The sequence below is a fragment of the Ascaphus truei genome, chromosome 6 (assembly GCF_040206685.1).
Source record: "Ascaphus truei isolate aAscTru1 chromosome 6, aAscTru1.hap1, whole genome shotgun sequence".
NCBI lineage: Eukaryota > Metazoa > Chordata > Amphibia > Anura > Ascaphidae > Ascaphus > Ascaphus truei.
The window spans coordinates 89,125,033-89,138,599 of NC_134488.1; positions in this window are offsets into that span (position 1 = coordinate 89,125,033).

The window sequence follows — 13,567 nt, forward strand, 5'->3', positions numbered from 1 at the left end:
CCGTTTTCTCCTGCAGCTAGAGGGAGGGCCCGTGGGTCTCACACTCCAGTAAAGGCTGGGTCTACCAGTAAAGTGGTGCACAAAATGAACCCCACTAGGTATTATAATGCCAAGGGAAGGAGAGATTGCTCACGATCTACTGATGCGGGTACGTCCGGTGTATCATCACAGGTAGAGTCTGATGTAGAACGCACTAGTCAGGCCGCAAAGTACGAACACTGCGACAAATGGTGGGCGCCTTTGTTCACCGGATACCACGAGGGGATGGACCGTACGCGGTTCTTGTTAATTAAGAACGATGTAGTAGATCATTGGTGGGCGGCTAGTTCTTTCACTCCGCAGGAGATGGAGGATGAGTTAGATCACCGGTTTAGGGAGATAGAACAGAAACGTATTGTAACTCGAGGCCCCAGTATATAGTATGATGAGGTAGCTCCAGAGGAGCCTGTATTTTGGGTACTGCCGAGCAGGGCAGGGCACCGCACACTCACCAAGCTAAGTCGAGCTGACCGGGCCATAGTCGCTAGATACCGGCAGTCACACGGGTATGAGTATGCCTACGTGCCTGAGCCCATCATGAGAGAAATTGAAGAGAACCGAGACAGTTGGCTTAGGGAGGCAGTCCAGGAATACCTTCGGACCACGTTCGGTCAGGGATGATATCACAATGAGAATAAGATTAGTGCGCTTGTACACATATGGAGCATCGGTAGGTGTATTTACATGCACGGTGTTACATACAGGCCTGAGCATGGGCCGGTTCAGTCGTTCACTGTGACCATCACTGATCATAATGGACGGCGGGTAAGAAAGCCTGATCCAATGCACTATCTGTAGGGTTCTCCATGTCGGGAGTACCTGGGTGAACTTGTATTAAAACTACCTCATTATGCCATGTATTATGACAATGTTATGTGTGCTGTTTCCCAGGTGGTTCACCGCAGGATGGTTCTGCTAAAGATAGGTCCAAGTGGGGACCATTGGATTCCACCATAGGGAGAGTGTAGCCCCCTGTAAACAGCACAGGCTATACTTATCTTCCTTCTACTGTGGTAAGTCCTGTTAAGATCAGGCACCAGTAATCATCATGGGTTTTCCCCCTTCATAGCCCTATCCTGAGTGGTAGACGCAGGCCTGGACTCTGCTGCAGGCGTGAGCAAGAGGGGAGGTTCTGCTGACATCACATCAGGGGCGGGGCTAGCTCTATATTTAGCAGCCAACTCCGGTGAGTAGAGTTAGAGTTGATAGTGATATCGAGAGTCTGGAGTTGCCGGTTAGTTATGCCAGGAGTATGCAGTTCAGTTAGTATGCCGTGAGTCAAAGAATCCTGCGGAGGAGTTGGAGGAGACTACGGTCTCCCCTGCGCAGAGTGCAGGAGCAGAGAGAGAGAGGAGCGAAAAGATCAGCGTCCTTTAGTAGAGCTGATAGAATTATAGACTTAAAGGTTACACCTATAACCTTTTGCGAGAAGGCCCTAAAGCCTTCTACCACATCGTAACCCATATACGGTCAATTCTATTAGTTTAGTTCTAATGTGGATGAGATAACTTCAGGAATGATCTAGCTGGATATTGCAGCTAAGCACTGCAAGTTATTCCAGTGGGTTTCTTTGTAATGTTATGTTGTGTACTTTACATGACAATTGCATGTGTAACATATGGCAACACCACAGCATAACTGCCTGTCTTAATCCTGCTATTCATTCGGTTATAATAACTACATTCTGGCAACCTTCACTATTAATTCCTTGCACTCTTGATAGACATGCAAAGCTAAAATGTTCATATGTAAGATACAGTAATAATAACTGATACAGCATGATTCAGCAATGTAGACATTTGACATTTTTATGTGATGTTAGTATTTGGAAAATGAGAAATGTTATAGAGAGATAAAGAGAAGATAAAGAACTTGGGTGTCTAACTTTAGACACGTTTTAAAAATGTGTTTGCCAAATTTCCATTTATTGTTCTATTCCAACTGTAACAACTTGTACATGAGATAAAAATGGAATATATAAAGTACTGTATCATGCTTCCGTGTTATCGGTTTCAATAAAAAAAATTGTAGAAAACACCTGAAAACGTAATAAAGCTAAAATATAAGCTTCAACTTTCTGTGGGTCAAGTGCAATAGCTTCCTACCATCCCAGCAATTACATACCTAATCAGCCAATTCGACCTATCTCTATTGTTTTTATGGCTTTGTCAGTAACCAAGGGAGAAACTGGAGTGGAGGAGACTATGAAGGAGCACTGTTTAGTTACGCAAATAAAAGTGAGATACAACAGTAACAGTTTGTATGTAACGTATCCTATGCCAGTTGTTTAAACTTGAGTTCAAGTGCATGTGGGCACATTTTAAAATTAAGTAGACTACAGATTATAAGTATTTGCTGAACTGACAAAAAAAATATTGTTTGCCTTTTCAAAGTACACAGAAATGTCCCAATATGTGAGAGCTCTGACACAATGCAAGATAAGGCATTAGAAGTTCATGGTTTTACAAATACAGTTGAGATAGGAGACGTCACAGGTAGGACCACCACTGATTTACTGATGTCAATTCACACAGTGCTATTTGTATTGCATGAAGTTCATTAGATGACACAGAAAGAACAGTTAAGTAAATGTATTCAAGGTTTAGAGTCTGAAGGGCAGAAAAAGTTGGCCACAATAATCATTTCATAGATCTTCATAGAAGATTGTGCTAGTTTCTTCATTGAGCTTTTGTTTGACTTTACAGTATTTTAGATATGAGCCCCTAATCAAGAATGTAGTTTAAAAAAAATGTATTACATTTTTAAAATGTTGCACAAAGAAATGTGTTTCAGAACTAAGAATAATAGGTCTAGCTCGAGTAGTCAAAATACCATAAAATGAATGAAATGCTAATGAACTTTGTGTTAAACACAATTCTCTTGAGCGCAATAGAAATTATTTGTAGCATAAAAATGGAGACAACACCGTGTTTGTGGAAGTAAAGTAAGGTCCCAGGTTTATTTCTTTAATAACATTAAAAAAATAAACTGTCAACCATCCCGCTAGTCCCTGAATGCAGACGACCCTGTGCGTCCTGCAAGTAGTATGGCAGGAGACCTTTATGCCAAATTCGGCTGGTCTCACAAAACCCCCTTGGAAACATTCAACTCTCACTCCCCTCTTTTGATAGCCTGGGCCTAGCCACACAAGTTGACACACAGTTTCCTAAGACTTGAGCAGGGGTAAAAGCCCAGCTGCATAAAATGATAAAGTGCAGACACCTGCACGAAACGCGTAAGAGGACTTCTCCCTTACAGTTTTTTAATGTGCCAAAAAATACTTTGTTGTACTAGCAGACGTCATTTTTCCCTTGCAAGCTGATGCACCGCCTCACAACTACTTTTCAATGGAAGGTGGCAACCCTGGTGATGATGGACTTGATTTCGGAAACTTAAGCTGGGTCCGTGGTGAGCGTGCGCTCGCGACCGTGCACGTGACGTCACCCGCGATTTAGCTGCAGCGATTTGTGGCCTGGGTAGACGTGATGGGGAAGCGTGACGGGGGCATGGCCATGACATCACAGAGCTGGTTCGCCCTCATTTGGCGGACCACTCACATGAACTGGCCGTCACACTGCAGAATCAAGTTGATCTGATTCTTCACGCACCGCACGCCACATTGCGCTAGTACATGCGCATGCATGCTTGGTCTATGGCCACGATCATTGCCTTAGAGCATTTTGATCTCATCGCTCGCACACTCCTCCGCGCGATCTCGCCAACCATGGACGCGACCTTAGAGATATGGCTAGATATAATATAAGGTATTTCAAGGAATTGGACGGTGGGAAAAAGACACGATTAGTAATTTTTAGATGGGGCACAGGGTATATAAGCTCCAATTCATGCCCCTTTCCTGCCCTGCCCAGTATCAGTCATTTCTCCCCGCATCACCCTGTTGGCACAGACCAAGATTTTGAATTACCTTGTGGAGAGGGGGAAGAGGGGAGCTGACCGATGTCAATCCGTGTAAGACACTGCAGCCCTTTTTATTTATTTATTTATAAAATGTTTTACCAGGAAAAAATGCATTTCTTTTTCATATATGTCCTGGGAACAGAGTTATGATGACAATACATGATTACATTAAAGGAACAGAGGTTATATATTACATTTACAGGCATTTCATTTAATGGACAGTTAGAGATAATATATTATTATGGGCGTTACAGACAAAATTAAAATGTGAGACAGCTGAAATCTTGAAATTACTGGAGGCGGCTTTGGGAGTCTGGTAGTTTGTTCCACTCGGGAGGTGCGTGGTTAGAGAAGGAGAAGTGACCTGATTCCTTGTTTGTTCAGATTGGCGGGTAACTTGTCCAAATGTATTTGAAGACAGGACATGAAAAATGTACTTTGTGTCTGGACTCAAGTGATAGACAGTCTAGTTCCTGAAGCATTTCGCTGTGCTGTGTATTGTAATAACAGACGAGCCAACGAGTATTCTAAAACTTGCCTTAAACTTGCCTTAAACTTGCCTTAAACTAGCCAGGTACATGCTGGGTACATGCTGTGTACATTTCAGTGACATTTCTGCAGAGGATAATGGCCCATCGGATGAACACATTCAGTTTGAATAGGACTGCCAGGGCCCCCCGCTGTTAATCCGATGGGTCATTAGTCTGTCTGCAGAAATGTGTGAAATGTTGCAGCATGTACTCAGCATATACCCAGCATATACCTGGGTCTTTTTTGAGATTGCCCCAGGTTTGTTTTAGAATAATCGTCGGCACTACAGTACATTGTATCACAAAGCGGCATATTGAGTAGAGGGTGTCAAGTTTGCTAAGGTTAGTTTGAAGTGCTGTGCCATATACTATGTCCCCATAGGATATAATTGTTTTTTAGCATCTGCTGTGTGATGCGCTTTCTGACCAGTGGGCTTAGGGACTATTTGTTCTATAGCCATGGCTGGTCCAGACTATCTTTTTGCCCTCCTCATGGAAGCCCTAGAAGCTACAGGCAGTAACAGGCTACCCTGTGGGGTTTACCCCCTTCATGCAGCCTCCCTGAGTGGCAGGAGAGGTGGTGACACTGGGTCTGTGTGCAGCCAATCGTGGTGCAGACCCATTGCCCTCCCCTTTCTGCATTAGGGAGGATGCACTCCAAATGATAGGGTCAGTTGGTCCTTCTCCTCCTGGGGTAAGGAAGTGGTTCTTCCCAGCTGGGGAAGAGAAAGGAGCTCAGCCCCTCCTTGAGAGATCATTAAAAATGTATAAGTTGGAGTTTTCAAAGACAATGTCACCCTTTATTCTGCAGCAGTTGATAATCCTGTCTTTTGTGGAATAAGGGTGGAGTCTCACAATAATATCTCTCGCTCTTTTAGGATCCTCTGATCTAGACGGCCAGATCCATTTCTAGATCTCATTCCTCTATGGTTGGGTCTATTGCAGAGATGAGCCTGGTGGGATAGGGACGAAGGTCTTCCACAAGGACAATCTCAGGTACTGCTGCGGCCAAGTTTATTCGAGCATTTGCCCGTTCTTGGCCGCAGCAGTATCCTGGCGCGCGCCGCAGGGTGACGGGCGCGCGCCGAAGCAGCGGAAGAGCGCCCTCCGATCGGGGCGCTCTCCCTACCGCTGCCGGGTCCGCCGGGTCCCCCGGAACCCCCTGCCGCCGGCCGCCCTCGGGAAGCCCTGGACGCGCGTGCAGGGGGCGCTGGCACCCGATGATGCGTGACCGCGCATCGGTGATGCGCGGCACGCTGAGGGAGTGCGGCTCGCAAGCCGGGACATTTCCCGGCTTGCGGAATGAGCCGCACTCGGATAAACTGTGTCGGCAGTGTATGTTTCTGACTGATATTTTGTCTTCTTTCACTATTCTCATGGTCTTCTTGACCCTCCTTAAGAAAGTGGACTCGTGTTTAAGTTGTATTATCTCGTTATCCGTATTTGCCTGCAGTTGGAGGCTTCATCCATTTTAGTTTCCAAATCTGAGGTTCTTTGGGAGAGTGCTGAGATTTCTTCTTTAATGTCCTTAGCTCTCGCTTTCAGATCGGCATGGAAGGATATTTGCAAGGACTGCTCCATTTTTTTAATAGGCCTGCGAGATTAGAAATAGGGACTTCGCCCTATTCCTCCTCCTTCTCGGGGTCTTGGTCCGCCATCACGCATGCTGCTGATTCTGTGTGGTCGCCATTTTCTTTATTTTTAGCTGTTTAAGTTCCCCAAAAAAACGTTGTAAACTCCTGCATCGTGGGTTTTTTAAACTTCATTGACATCGCTGGTCTATTCTGCCGTTTCAAGGGTATTTTTGGTCCGTTTTTTTAATCGGAAATTTGATTTATATGTGTTTTATTTCGGAGGATCCTAGGAGCTCCCTCGCTGCAGTAGTTATCCATACCCGTTGACGTCACAAGAAGACCCCCAGAGAGATCACATTATTAATGGTCGACAAAATGACTCAAGACATTTCATAACATTTATTTTGTCTGTGAACAAAATGTAATATTACAAGTGACACCCATACACAACATGTAATGTTACAAATGGCAGCCTATAGTCTTGAGACATTTTGTCAACAAAATTGATTTTGTGACCTGCCTTAAAGATGTAATTACATATAGTCAGCCAGTTACATTTTTAAGGGCCTCTGAATGGGAATATGTTTGTGTAATGATTTAAATAAAATTTATTTTTTTGGACCACAGGATTATCTGTGCCTATGTAAAGGCAAACCTGTGGAGTAAATTTAGTAATGGAAATGTGAACTGGAAGTTTTAATCAAAAATACTTTAGACAGAGCAATTAAGCAATTATATAATTAATGATGTACTGGTATAAATATAAGACACAGATATGACACACTATACTGCTCCTGACGAAGCTGTGAGTAACAGCGAAACGCGTAGAGCCTTGCTGCAGTTGCCTTCACGAGAAGACGCCAGACGCTGGAACTCCCCTACAGACCTCCCTCCGGCACGTCACAACTCATTCCCAGCTGATGCGATCGATCGCGAAAGGGAAGTGACGTCAGACGCCACTGTCGACGGCGCGGCTGGACACACAGGAGGATCGGGAGAGAAAATACAACACTACAAATACCTATACTATACACCGAAAGATACCTTTATGTATACAATGTATATGTACAAAGTGTGAGTACATTCATTTACCCATTACTTTTATAAAAGCCATTGTTTTCTGCAATCTGCACCATTGGGTTTTTTATCTCTTCCCTTATATATTGCTACATGGGATTCTGAGTCTCTTCAACTCTGGAAAAACCCAAACTGCGGGAGAAAAGTCTGGGGAACAATTGATAGCACCAATACCAACAATCTAAACATCTTCTGACTAAGTCAGATACAGGCTTTAAATACTCCTTATTGCTGTAAGTAGAATTGCCCCAAGAGCCAAGAACTACATCCGATCAACATTTGAATTAACACACTGCACAATTATTGTTTTTTATGTTTTTTATTTACATGATGTGTCCCTGACTGGAGCGCTCCCTTTCCACTCCAAACCAAGACTTCTATCGTGGGAAATCTTAGTACATTTCCAGGAGAGGTTGAGAAGTATCCGGTTGGGTAATCACTTCATGGTTATTATATTTTGTTTTATATTGTTTTATCACTGTTAACATTTAAGGAAACGGTGGCGCCAGCGCAAATCATTTAAATACTTCATTACATATAGTCAGCCAGTTACATTTTTAAGGGCCTCTGAATGGGAATATGTTTGTCAATCAAGTGTTTTCTTTACCCTTATGCCCCGCTTTCCTTATCAGAGAACAAAACAAGTTAAGGGGAAGTAGGGAGGGGAGACATCACACACAAGGGAGTAGCCAGAGGAAATCAAACCACTCCCAAGTTTAATATTACAAAAAATAAAAAATAGGTGTCAGATTTGGGTAAAAAAAAAGATATCAATTAAGCAGATGAGACCCCATAAATATGTTGCTGAAATTATTCAACTTTGATCCTAGGAGATATTGCTACATTGATGACATTATTTTAATTTGGCAGGGAGATAAAAAAAAGTCTAGAACAATTCATTTTAAATTTAAACCAAAATGATTTTAATTTGAAATTTACACATACAATTAGCGATACCTTTATCGAATATCTGGATCTAAACATATATATAGAAGGAGGTGCAATAAAAACAAAAACACATTTTAAAAACGTCGATTGTAATAATTTTATTCTAAGAACAAGCTGCCATCACCATCAATGGATGGATGGAGTTCCCTACAGCCAGTATAGGAGACTCCGTAGGAATTGCACAGAAGATGACATTTTTGAAGACCAATGTAAGATTTTAGAAAATCGTTTTATAGAAAAAAACTATAGTAAGGAAACTTTGGATCTGGCACTAACAAAGGCAAAGAATTTAAAAAGAAAAGACCTTATAGAACCACAGAAAAAACCTTCAAGTTTAGAACATAATAAATACGACATAGCTTTTCTTACAACTTTTAATAAAGAAGCAAAAAATATAGGGAAAATTATACGCAAGCATTGGCATATTTTAAAATCAGATACCATTTTAAATGAAATCTTACCGGACAGGCTAAAAATAATTTTTAAGAGGGCTCAAAATATTAAAAGTTTAATAGCACCAAGCGCTTTAAAGAATAAGAAAGATAACAATCAAAGCTGGTTAAAAAATTTAATAGGCTTTTATGGATGTGGATCATGCACAGCCTGCAAATATAAAATGAAAGACAAAACAAGTTTTATGAATTTTAAAAGCAAAGAAACATTTAAAATTAAACAATATATAAACTGTTCAACTGATTTTGTTATTTATGTCCTTCAATGCCCTTGCGGGTTACAATACGTAGGGAAAACATCACGACCCGTACGCACCCGCATCATAGAACATCTGAGCAACATAAGAAGGGGCATTTTAACTCATAGTGTTTCTAAACACTATGCAAAATACCATCAGTCTAATCCAGAGAGCCTTAAATTCACTGTCATCGAAAGAGTAAAACAACATTGGAGAGGGCGTAGCAGAGAGTTAGATCTAAGTAAAAGAGAAATGTTCTGGATTCATAAATTACATACATTAATTCCACATGGATTAAATTCAGATTTTGAGATCTTACCTTTTTTACATACGTAACTAATTTTAATAATTTTTACAATTATTTCAATTTCTGCTAGCCCACATACATTTATGCTTAGATCCGCTTATGTCTTTTTAATATGCCCCTTATTCTGTGCACCTCGATTCAGATAATTGTGTATTTTTATGTAAGAATTTGTAGTCATTTTTTAGATTTTTTAAGATCCACTATGGTTTTATATGCTTAAAGTTAGATATATTCTAGTTTAAAAATTAAGTATCTAAGATGATATTTTAATATCACTATATTAATCCTTTTAAAATAAATGGATATTTTTAAAGAAATATACTATATATTTTTATAAGCATTTATTATATAGTATATATCCATTTATGTAATTTAGCAAAACTCACTCCCTTATATGTTCACTTAATTTTGTCCTTGTCACCTATGCATGACATATTAATTATGTTTAGAATTCTGACTTACTCTCTTTTTTCCTTTCTCCATTTTTTTTCCCTCGTGTTTTTCCTCTTATTCCTCCCTCCAAACTACTTAATATTAATGAGAGTATTAATTATATGAAGACCAATCTTTACTGGTGATATAGTATACATTTCATCCATCCGATTTTAAACCTTTTCTTGTTGTTTATGTGTTTATTTTTAACTATTATTATTATGTGTAATGATTTAAATAAAATTTATTTTTTTGGACCACAGGATTATCTGTGCCTATGTAAAGGCAAACCTGTGGAGTAAATTTAGTAATGGAAATGTGAACTGGAAGTTTTAATCAAAAATACTTTAGACAGAGCAATTAAGCAATTATATAATTAATGATGTACTGGTATAAATATAAGACACAGATATGACACACTATAATGCTCCTGATGAAGCTGTGAGTAACAGCGAAACGCGTAGAGCCTTGCTGCAGCTGCCTTCACGAGAAGACGCCAGACGCTGGAACTCCCCTACAGACCTCCCTCCGGCACGTCACAACTCATTCCCAGCTGATGCGATCGATCGCGAAAGGGAAGTGACGTCAGACGCCACTGTCGACGGCGCGGCTGGACACACAGGAGGATCGGGAGAGAAAATACAACACTACAAATACCTATACTATACACCGAAAGATACCTTTATGTATACAATGTATATGTACAAAGTGTGAGTACATTCATTTACCCATTACTTTTATAAAAGCCATTGTTTTCTGCAATCTGCACCATTGGGTTTTTTATCTCTTCCCTTATATATTGCTACATGGGATTCTGAGTCTCTTCAACTCTGGAAAAACCCAAACTGCGGGAGAAAAGTCTGGGGAACAATTGATAGCACCAATACCAACAATCTAAACATCTTCTGACTAAGTCAGATACAGGCTTTAAATACTCCTTATTGCTGTAAGTAGAATTGCCCCAAGAGCCAAGAACTACATCCGATCAACATTTGAATTAACACACTGCACAATTATTGTTTTTTATGTTTTTTATTTACATGATGTGTCCCTGACTGGAGCGCTCCCTTTCCACTCCAAACCAAGACTTCTATCGTGGGAAATCTTAGTACATTTCCAGGAGAGGTTGAGAAGTATCCGGTTGGGTAATCACTTCATGGTTATTATATTTTGTTTTATATTGTTTTATCACTGTTAACATTTAAGGAAACGGTGGCGCCAGCGCAAATCATTTAAATACTTCATTACATATAGTCAGCCAGTTACATTTTTAAGGGCCTCTGAATGGGAATATGTTTGTCAATCAAGTGTTTTCTTTACCCTTATGCCCCGCTTTCCTTATCAGAGAACAAAACAAGTTAAGGGGAAGTAGGGAGGGGAGACATCACACACAAGGGAGTAGCCAGAGGAAATCAAACCACTCCCAAGTTTAATATTACAAAAAATAAAAAATAGGTGTCAGATTTGGGTCAAAAAAAAGATATCAATTAAGCAGATGAGACCCCATAAATATGTTGCTGAAATTATTCGACTTTGATCCTAGGAGATATTGCCCCTTTTAGACTTTTGTGGACAAGATTGATTTTATTACCTGTCTTAAGAAGTTTTGAAGATAAAATAGATTTTATCAGATGCCTTAAATAATTTTGTCGACAAAATGTAATATGTTACAAATGGCACCCAATAACTACAGTACCTAGTTCCATTGTAAGATTGTGCACTAAACCTGCAGCCTACAGCTGTGTATTTAAAAGCCTCTCATCTGGTTTGAATGGGAAGAATGGTTACAGCAGAAGCAGAGTAGCAGAAACCTGGCACAAGGCCCCAGTTTATCACACAAGGCTAATCCTTTTCTAGTAATTTTTTACAGAACATTATGTCTCCAAGTACAATGTCTAAAAGCTATTTTTTTTTAACTGATGAAAACACATCTCAGTTTGGGAAAGGGCACTAATGCTAAATCTCAGAGGTAGAGCAGGGAAGAGGCGGCTGTTGTAGATTATTGTAATATGTTCTTGACATGAGATGTGCAAAACATTCGTTCAATATTGTGAATAACAATCAAGACATCAATCAATATGAGTGTGACAGCAGGGGCAGCAAAGCACTCAGAATAAAGGTTAAGCCTCAATGCTGCTTCTGCCTGTCAAGATGGTGACCCAATATAAAGGGGTTATCTTGCATCCTAGGGTTGGAGTGTGTCCCAACCCTAGCAATAGGTCACTTATGTCTCTCTATGTGTTTCAACTGTTTCTGGATTATCTGTGTGACTCATTGTGTGCCTGAGCCAGTGACAATGACTGAGTACCAGGCATACAATGAGCCAGGGGGCACGCCATTGTGTGGGCCAGGTTTTCAGGCACAATGGGGAGCTAGGAAGGGTCACGCCCACCTGCTGGGAGAGAGCACACTCAAAGACCAGAGCATTGTTCTCTCCCCGGAATCGAGGCCCTGCCCCTCAGGCTGTCCATCGGCACTGACTCCACCCCTACTCTCCAGCTTAGTCTGTTCCGAATGCCCCCCTCACTCCAGATTAACTCAGAGGGTTAAAGGGACACTGCTGATTAGTCCGCCCCAGGTTCTCTATATTTTTAAATGGAGGCCAAGAAACTATACAAGCAGCCGCCAATCTAAAATCTACAGATTTTCCAGGTTGATATCGGTGTCGAGAGAACTAACTTAACCATGGACTCGGAGCAGTCTCCCATTGTGACTGGGGGAACTGGGATTGAACAGGAGCAAGAACATTTCTTTTGCGGCATCCAGGGTAAACTAGCTTCGGCAGCACCCTGCACCTAGCGGGTTAGGAGACCCCCGTAAATCCCTGTTTTGTGATGTTATTGTTGTACTTTGTACGTGTTGCTCACAAATAAACTAACGTTAATTAACCTCTGTGTTCCGTCTGGTAATTGTTGACCCAAGTAGTCTGGTAAACCCTAACCATGACAACAAGTTAAAAAATTGCTTAAAATGTCCCCATTCTCTTACAATCCTGTGGAAATAGGGCAAACGTATAAAACTTGTTGGGATTTCACATGACTCTCATGAAAACAGTAGTGAAATTTGAAATACTTCACGTTATTAGCAGAATTAAAAAGGTTGTAAAAGTTTGCTATTTTAGGAAAATGTCGTGTGAGTACCCTGCTTATTTCAAATTCAGCATGAACATAGTGGCAAAAAATGCCTTTTAGGATTGTTACACAAGTTGAGGCCCAGTTTGCAGCTGGAAGCTCAGTCATTATCCTGTTTAGAATCCTTAGCATTGTTGCTGCACAGCATTTTTTTAGATTATCCTCTTTATCACATAAACCAAGCAAGAAAAAAAGATATAGTGTTAAAAAGGCGCCGGCAGGTAAAGGATATATTCACCAACAGGAAGAAACCGAATTGGATTCCAGACGGTAGAGATGTGCTTAAAGAAAATGTAAAAAACACAAAACATAGTATAATACTGTATGTATAAGAGACAAACAACATATACTAAACCACTAATACTAAAAAATAATAAAAAAATATATATCAGCTGAGATCAGGGGTGATAGGAATTTTACAACATTTAATAAAATAGTTTAAAAACACTGGACATAAAAAACATATACAAATAATATAAACACAATTAATCTATAACAATTTTAGGACAATTGGTATGGGACCAAGCTTCAGCTACACCAAGTGGAGTGCCCACTCACCGGACGAAAATGGTATGCAAGCGGTGGATATATTTGAGAGTATCCCCTCTCTTTTCGGCTCACACAGCCACTGCACAGGAATCAGGGCCAAGATGATAGCTGCACACGCCAGACCGCGTGTGTTTCTCCCCTGGCTCTTGTTCCTCGTCGCAGCTGATGGTAGATGAAACGCAGCAATTGCGTGCTGCTCACACAGCTGTTACCACCGGATTCGGGGCCAGGATATCAGCTACACACGCCGAGCTGCGCGGGCTTACTCCTCCTCGGCGCTCCTTCCTACTTGTGGCTGGTGGCAGGTTCACCGCGGCAGATTCGCGATAGTTTTGGGTACAAGCTGATAAAGCTGATTCGTCACGGCACGG